The sequence below is a fragment of the Macaca nemestrina genome, chromosome 13, assembly GCF_043159975.1.
Source record: "Macaca nemestrina isolate mMacNem1 chromosome 13, mMacNem.hap1, whole genome shotgun sequence".
NCBI classification, from domain to species: domain Eukaryota; kingdom Metazoa; phylum Chordata; class Mammalia; order Primates; family Cercopithecidae; genus Macaca; species Macaca nemestrina.
The window spans coordinates 15783016-15791562 of NC_092137.1; the positions used below are offsets into that span (position 1 = coordinate 15783016).

Consider the following 8547-nt stretch of genomic DNA (forward strand, 5'->3'; position numbering starts at 1 on the left):
GTCTAAAATTACCTCTGTTGAAGGCTGTGCAGCCTCCACCCTTCCTGCATTCCTCCCCAAGGCTAGACCAGCCCAAAGAGAAATCTTTGAGGATTTTGGTGATTTACATTGAAGGTTGTGCTCCCGGCCACTGGGCTGCCTTGAGGGCTAAAGTATAAGGAGGGCTCCCAGAAGATGCAGCCCTGCCTGAAGCAGGCTTGTGGGAGAGGCAGGGGTTCTCTGCCCTAGAGTCTTCCTTTGAGCAGTGGAGAGTTATCTGGGCTCCTGTGTTCCTTCTTTCTGGATCACCTTTTGCCTGGCAAACTTCTGTTTATATACAGCCTTTAGCCTAGATGCTGCTTCCTCCAGGAAGCCTTCCTTGCATGCTTTCCTCCTACACCAGTCTGGATTACAGGCTTTTCCCAGTTGAATGCTCTCCCCATCAAAGAGCTTTTCTCACTGTTCAGCACCTGCCTGTCTCTTAGAGAAAAGGGACCATATTGTGTTCACTGTAGTATTCCAAATCCCTAGCAGAGTGCCCGACGTGTAAGATATACTCAATACGTGCTTCTTGAATTAATTAATTCAAGCACAGATGTCAAGGGTGAAGACTGAATAATATATTTTCCTTTGTGATCTAGTTTTATGGTACTCATAGACAAAAGGAATTTAAATAGCCCAACGTTCGGGTATTAAATGAGGAAACATACCTTTTAAAAGATGTTATTTTATGATGTGCAAAACCTTCAATTATTTCTGCTGATGTCTAAACTTCATTCAGAATGGGATATTTGAGACACAATTTCAGGGTGTCATTACTGGCAGTCCTCGAAGAGGTCTTTATCCCTGTTTTACAGCGAAGGAAATGGGGGCTCAGAGAGGTTTAGCAACTGGCTAAGGGGACACAGTCAGGAAACGGCAGCTTTGGGGCTGTCTTATTGTTTATAAGGGATTTGTGGCTCTTTCCTGGGGCTTTTGTACGGCACAGAAGACATACAGGTGCTCACACAATGACAAACCACTGGGATAAGTACAGAGACAGAGGGAAGGAACAGTACCATGGGAGCCTGAGGGAAGAGGGAACCGACTGTGGACAGTTTGCCACATGGACCAGGGCAGGAAAGGCACGGGGAACGGCATGTGCCAGGTAAGGAGGCCTGAAACCACAGGGTTTTCCAGGGAATCTCAGCTCTCTACCTACTCCACGGGCAGCTGCTGTTGCAATGAAACGAGACAGAGGCTTGTTGGATGAGGCAACGTTAACATTGCTTTTGCCATCTTATAGAGGGAGGGTCTAGCTGTGGAGCCACCAGCTCTTCCACTGTTACGAATATATTCCCCTCCCTCAGCAACAGTCAAACCCATCAACTCTTTTTACCCTCAAATAAGCTGCATTTCCTGAAAGCTGGGATTTCTGGAAGTATGAAAGCTTTGCCAAGACGTAGAGAACAGCCCTCCGGCTCTGTCTTTGGCTTGTCCTGCCTGGCCACCTTCCCGCCTTCCAGGCTGTGTCTTTCCTTCCAGCCATCCGTCCTGGCCCCTGGGCAGGTCAGGGCAGAGCCTTCTCTGGCCTGCCTTGGGGTCTCTCTCTCTGGAGACGAGTGATGAATGTGTGGAGGGATTAGCCCGACTTTTCCGGGCCCTGGTGGTGCCAGGAGCAAGCACATTCCAGAAAGGCCTGAGCTGATGGATGCCTTGTTGGGGGAGGGGGAGGTTTTAGGGAGAGGAGAGGCCCTAGAGTTTGGGAGGGGGATTCCTAACATTCCTAGGGCTGGGAGGCCCTGCAGTGCCTGCAGCAGTGATGGACAGACAGCTGAGAGAGCAGGCCCCGACCAGGCTGCGGGCTGGGGGGCACCTTGATCTGCACCTCCTGTCCCCTCCCCACCGCAGCCCCTGGAATGTTCTCTTTCCTCTAATCACTTGCAGGCAGGGAAGAATGAGGTGGGGGCACCTGCCTACTGTGCCCCCTCAGAGGTCGCTTTGCCTCTTTCTGTCTCAGGGGGTGGGGTGAGGGTTGAGGGGTGCGGGGAGGAGGCCTGCGGCCTGTCAGGGCTTTAAGGGAGGGCGCTGGCCCCCTGCATTCACCCATGTGCATTGCGAATGAGAGCCGGCACAGGGAAGGGATGTCCAGCCTCACCGCTTCCCAACTGGGAAGGCTCTGAGGACTTTGCCTCGCCCACGCCCTTTATCTTGTGGCTGAAGGGTCTTCGGCTCCAGGGCACATAACAGAGAGTTAGAGGCAAAGTCATGACTGCAACCCAGGACTTCTGATTGTTTATCTCATGACCAAACATCCCATCAGATACCTCTGTCTCTGGGCCTCAGTTTCCCCAAATGTATAAGGGAGTGGGTTGGACACAAGGGTCTTTGAAGACTGCTCTGTTTCTGATGTCCTTGGCCGTCTGAGAACTCCATCAGCCACTTGCACTGGTGGTGGCGTGTGGTGGCTGGGTGCAGAAAGAAGGGAGAGTGACAGTTTAGCCATCTCAACCTCTTTCTCCAAAGAGGTCTTCAAAAAGCCTTGGAGGGAGGGGAGCCCTTGAAGTCTACTTCATCGGAACCCGAGCTCCTGAGGCAGCCAGCAATGCGGGAAAGCATTGATTCCTAGTTCCACAGCTCTGCAACTGGGGGACCTCGTGCAAGCCTCAACCTCTCTGAGCCTGGGATTCCTAAACCGCAAATGGGTTTGTAACAGCGCCCCCTTCTGGCTGCTGTAAGGCTGGAGCAATTTTTCCTCACGCTCTTCCTCTTGGCTGTCCCCTGACTCGACCTCCCCTGCCCACTCTTGCTCTTGTCCGCTGCCCGCTGAGCCCTCACAAGGGTTTCTGAAGTGTTATCCAGACCAGGCAGCCAGGGGCATTGGAGTTCCCAAGACAGCGTGGAGTTCTGCGGTGGTTCTTTTCCACAAGACACCTTGTTTATTATTATATGCAATTTCATTTTCATATCTTTTAATACTTTTCACAAAGAAAGCTTTCGCAAATTGGAGGAGAAAACTAGAGTCTATGGTATTTCACCTGCCCTGGGCTAGGCCCCTGGAGTGCCTTGCTTTAAGCCAAGACAGCTACTCGCATTTCTCACTTAATCCTCTTGACGGTCCCCCAAAAGCAGGTATTTCTCCCCATCTGATGGATGAAGAAACTGAGGCCGAGGGAGACTCGGACTCACGCAAAGTCACACAACTAGTCTGAGGCTGAGCTGGGTTTTCTTATGAGGTAGCTGGGTGAGGCTGTGTGTTTGTTGTTTTAATGCAGAGAATGCCTCCAGCTGCACTTCAAATCCCATCCTGAACTTGGACAAGCAAGAGCTGTCATCTTGTGGGCACCACATGATTTCCTTAAAGACAACTGGCCTGGACCTATAAGTTGCTTTTAAATTTTTTATCTTCTAGATAGTGCTGGCGTGATCATTTTCATACACCCATTCGTAGCATGTGCAAAATACCTACGGCTTGCTGAGCACTGTGTTGACTGAACACCCCAGGCTAAGGCCCTGCGGGGCTGGAAGGGGGAAAACAACTCTATTTCACTTCTGAAAATGGCTGGGCAGGAGGGAACTGAAAGAGGAGGCCGTGCCTGTGCCAGGGTGTTACATTTGTGCCCATCCCTGACTTGCCCGCCCCTCCAATGTGCCTGCCACTGTGCCGTGTACACTTTGCCATTCTGGAAGTACGTGTTATGCTTCAGAGACATCAGAGAGCCCAGGGCAGGCTGGTTCTACTTTTCTATTTTTTTTTTTTTTTTTTTTGAAGGAAAATTTGTATTTTAATTATTTTTATGTACAGAAAACTCAACAGTGTACATTTAACCCAGCTTAGTGGCAAGTTCTTTAGCCTTTGCCTTTTCGAGCTTGGCGATACGAGACACAGACTTGGGACCCAGGACATTGCCACCCCAGTGACGGCGGATCTCATCGTATCTGTCATTGTAATTGGTCCTGATAGCTTCCACCAGCTTAGCCAAAGCGCCTTTGTCTTCCGAGTTCACCTGTGTGAAGGCGACAGTGGTGCAGGTCTTCCTGTGGACTAGACGGCCCAGTCTGGCCTTCCCCTTGATAATGCAGTAAGGGACCCCCATTTTACGACACAGGGCAGGCAAGAAGACAACCAGCTCGATGGGATCCACGTCATGTGCAATCACCACCAGCTGAGCCTTCTTGTTCTCCACCAAGGTGGTGACGGTGTTAGCTCCTGCTTGAAGGACAGGTGGTCTCTTAGTGGGGACGTCCCCTTTGCCAGCAGCTTTCTTCTCGGCCCGGGCCAGCAGCCTCTGCTTCTTCTCTTGCTTTGTCTCTGGTCTGTACTTGTGGGCCAGCTTAAGCAGCTGAGTAGCTGTTTGGCAGTCCAGGGCCTGGGTGAACTGGTTAATAGCAGGAGGCACTTTCAGCCGCTTATAGAGGATGGCTCTCTGCCGCTGCAACCTGATATAGCGAGGCCATTTCACAAAGCGGGTGAGGTCTCTTTTGGGCTGGATGTCCTGTCCAATGCCAAAATTCTTAGGTCTTTTCTCAAACAGGGGATTCACCACTTTCTTGGCCTCCTGCTTTTTCACGACAGCAGGGGCCAGAGCCACCTTCTTTCCCTTGGCCTTCTTTCCTTTCGGCATCTTGGGCGGCGGGAGGAGACGGTTCTACTTTTCTACAACCAGGGAGCTAAAGACTGCATCTAGTTAGGGGTAGCGAGCCTGGAATATCAGCTGGAAAAAGCAATGGAGATTCTTGGCGTTGTCCCTATCAGAGCTTCCTGAAGCCCTTCAAAGGAGCAGCATGCTGGGTGGACGGTACTATATCCATGACCTCATCTCCTTTGCTGTCCTCCTTTTTCTGGTCAAATCAAACAAAAACAAAACATTTGCCAACATTATATTTAGCGGCTGTTGTATATTAAGAGGAGCAATTGTGAGGAAATCTAAAATTAGCCCAACATTAATCAGGACCTGTCACCAAAGTAGATGACTCGGTTTCCAATTCCACATGTCATGCTCTTAGAGACAGAGCTTAGTGACACTGAGGAAGCCCAGTGCTGGGACACTGTGTGACTGCTGGCAGTGGTATAATGTGCGCTTGCTGCAGAGTCGGGCGGGCCTGGGTTTGACTCCTGGCTCTGACCTTTGCTAGCTTCAGATCCAAGAAGTGCCTTCTTAACCTCTTTAACCTCAATTTCTCCATGTGAAAGGAGAGGCTGAAAGCACCCACAGCATTGTTGTGACAGTTAGATAAGATAATATGTGTAAAGGTTGACCATGTAGAGTTCCTGGTGCAATGGTCCTTTGAAAACGCTGTTTTCCCTCCCCCGGCAAGGCTGTAGCTTCTGAAACGAACTCAGAGTAGCAGCCAGGGCAGTCCTGAAAAGAACCGTCTCTGCTTGGGAACCATCAATCACCTCTCCGTTTTCAAAGTGCCGCAGACTCTCGGAGAGAGAAAAGACCTTCCGTACTGTTTACTCCAATCTCAATGCCTGGAGCCCTTCCACTATGTTCTTCTGCTTACATTCCCCTTGATGATGGGAGGCTCACTATTTCTTGCTCATTCTGTTTTTTAATGGTTACTAAACTCTTCTCTGTTTTGAACCAAAATATACCTCTTTACAGCTTTTCCTCTTGGATGTGCTCACAAGTCCAGGCCCTGCCTGCCTCCAGCCTACTGCTCTGCATATTCCAGGACCAGGGCCCCATAACCTTTGCCAGTGAGCCCCAGCCAGACCCAGCATCCAGGACAAGGCATAACTGAAGGGAGGAGGGATTGGCGGGATTCCAACCTGGGATCCTAGGCTGGGACCTAGCTATGGCCTTGTGCCCCAGTCCTGCCTTTTCTCAGCTGTGAGACTCAGGCCTCACCTTGCCTGACTCATTCAATCCAGCAAACATTACTGAGGCTACCTCCTTTACACTGGGCACTGGGGATGCAAATTATTAACAGCTCTCGCATGCCTCTCTATGTCCCAAGACATGCCAGTGACACTATGGGACAGTGGCAACTTACAACATGGGCAGACTTGGGCTCAAATTCTAGCTCTACAATTTCCTGCGTGTGATTTTTGAACAAATGTCTTGTTCTACTGGAGATTCTGTGCCTTCTGCTCTTTAACCAGAGATTGGATTAAATAATTTTAAGGTGCTCTTTCATTTAAAACATTGGGGAATATATTCTAGCTAGAGATGTGAGTGTGTGGGTGGGGTGGGCGGAAAATGAGTTGTCACCTTTGAAAGGCCACTAGACGATTGCATTTGGCTGCTGCAAGAGCTGGCTGAGGGCGGGACAGCTGGACAGCTGTCTAGGGCACCAATCTACAAGGGGCTCAAAAACATGGGAAATGCAATCAACTGTAGACACTTGTATTTACCAGGACACCTCTCAGAGGGAATGTAGAGTAAAGGGATACATGAGAAGCCATTTAGGATGAAGGTGAGGAGGTGAGATCTCTAAGAGATACACTCAAACAAACTGTCATTTTGAGGGAGTGGGTCTGGTGAACTGCAGGATTTTTATTTTGCTGAATGGCAATGCAAGTTAAGGCCAGAGCAGAACTGTTAGGCTCAATGATGAGAGCCATGAAAACCCCTGGAGCACTTTCTCTGCCCTTCCTGCATGCGTTGTTCAGTAACTTCCTCTTTAAGTAAATTTTGGACATATATTTAAAGACTATTGGTTTGAAAGGCACCATATTGCTGAGCCATTTGATATAAGCCTGTCCAGGGCACCTATGTAGCTAGATATGGCCTTTGTGCTCCAAAAGGAGAGTGGTCTGATAACATTCCCTGGCGAGACACAGCCCAGAAGAGATAATTCTAGATGCCTTCTCTTGTTTCTATCTCTTCATCTCAGGTGGCCTTTGCTGATTCCTAGTTCTTGGTTTCCTCCTTGATGCACCTGCCCTGAAGTGTTCAGTCTCTGTTTAAGTTCTCCTGTTCACAGTCCAGCCTCTCACACCAGCCCTGCCTCTCTGACCCAATCCTGCATTCATTTCCCTCTTGTGCATGTCTAGGGCCAAAATGCTGATAATCCCCGTTTCTACCTAGCCAGTATGGCAATTTGCACAATTAAAACTTTTATCAGCATTCTGCTCGCGGGACGGTCAGGTATAGGAACTTCCTCTCAGGAACAGCCATCATCCTGGAAGCAAGCAGAAAATGCATCCGGGTAACACCCAAAGTAGCCTTCAGAAAGCACATGCATGTTTCATAGAGCAAATATGCACCAACTTCGGGCTTTCTTGTTAGAGTTTGGTGGCATAGAATTCTGCATGAAGGGAAAATTACTGACTTAATCAGGTTGAGTGTCCGGTTTCTTCTGGGAAACATAGTTTCTTCCCCTTGTTAGTGTAAATAATGGTTTAGCAGCAATTGGGGAGGCATTGAGCAACGGAACTGATAAGCAGTAGCTTGGGGAGAGAGGAGATGAGAAAAATAAAAACAGAACTGTTACCTGGAAAAGAAAATTGGGGACATTTGGTGCAGGGGCAACTGGCCTGTACAATGGGATATTTCCAGAAAACATCAATGTATTGAAGTCTGTTTAAAGTCATGTAGTTTGTTAAAGAAGTCAGGAGTGTTCACAATCCATTTTATATTACCTGGTTCTTGATTTCCTCCTTGATGCACCTACCCTGAAGTGTTCAGTCTCTGTTTAGGTTCTTTTCTTTCATTTTATATTACCAAGACAAGTGGCTAAAAATAAAAAAAAGCCTAGTACTTCATATGGAAAATGTCAGTAATCTGGAGGATTGACTTTGTGGAAAGATTTGCTCATCTCACTCACCAGAGGAAGCGGCTGTAGAAATGTTTTCTCTGGACTCAAAAAGGGGCAGTAGTTGGGGGAAGTCCCTGTACCTTCTACTAAATTTTGCAGTGAACCTAAGAAAATCAAGTCTATTAAAATCAAAAGGTAATATGGGATTAGCACATTTTGTTTAATGTTTCTACTTCTAACATTGAATAAAGGAGTATAACTTTCGACTTCTGGTGGGTGCGGAATGCACCTCTTTCTAAATGTCCATTTCCTTAACTGTAAAACGAGGACAAAACTCTCCTCTGCCTCATAGGCCCAAAGTGGGGATTAAACAAGCAGTGGCTTCTAAAGTGGTGGGCACAGTGGCTGCACATAGAGAGTGCTCAGTACCGGGAGGCTCTCGTTTTTGCAGTCGTTCTTTTGACTTAAAGGAAAAAAATCAATTTCTAGTAACCCTGACTGCTTTTTGGATAGCACCAAGGAGCTAGGCCTTGATCATTTTGAGTCATCAAATCTCCACCCTCAGAAGAAGTGAACTGGTTACCTCTTGTCCTAAATCTCACCAGTGGTGAAGGTCTCTTCTCCATCCCCTTCCCCACCAAGCCGCCTTCCTCTGTCCCCTACACCTCGAGGCACCAGGAGGGTCTGATCTTCGATGAGTGAGAGAATGGGCTGTCCCCTGAGTCAGGAAGTCCTTACACTGGGCAGAGGTTGATTGGTCCCTCCATCTAAGTGCTTGTAACATTCTGTAACCCTGTAGGGTATTGAGCGGTGGCTTCTTGGCTTCTCCGTATTCATCACTCAAAAGTCTCCTACCCCCGTTCAGGCAGCACAGCAAGCTGT

The 8547-nt window shown here is 48.6% G+C and overlaps 1 pseudogene; it reads right to left on the reverse strand.

Moving 5' to 3' along the window:
• Positions 1 to 3749: 3749 nt before the first annotated feature.
• LOC105486452 (large ribosomal subunit protein eL8 pseudogene) lies at positions 3750 to 4596 on the reverse strand (annotated as a pseudogene).
• Between the last annotated feature and the right edge of the window lie 3951 nt (positions 4597 to 8547).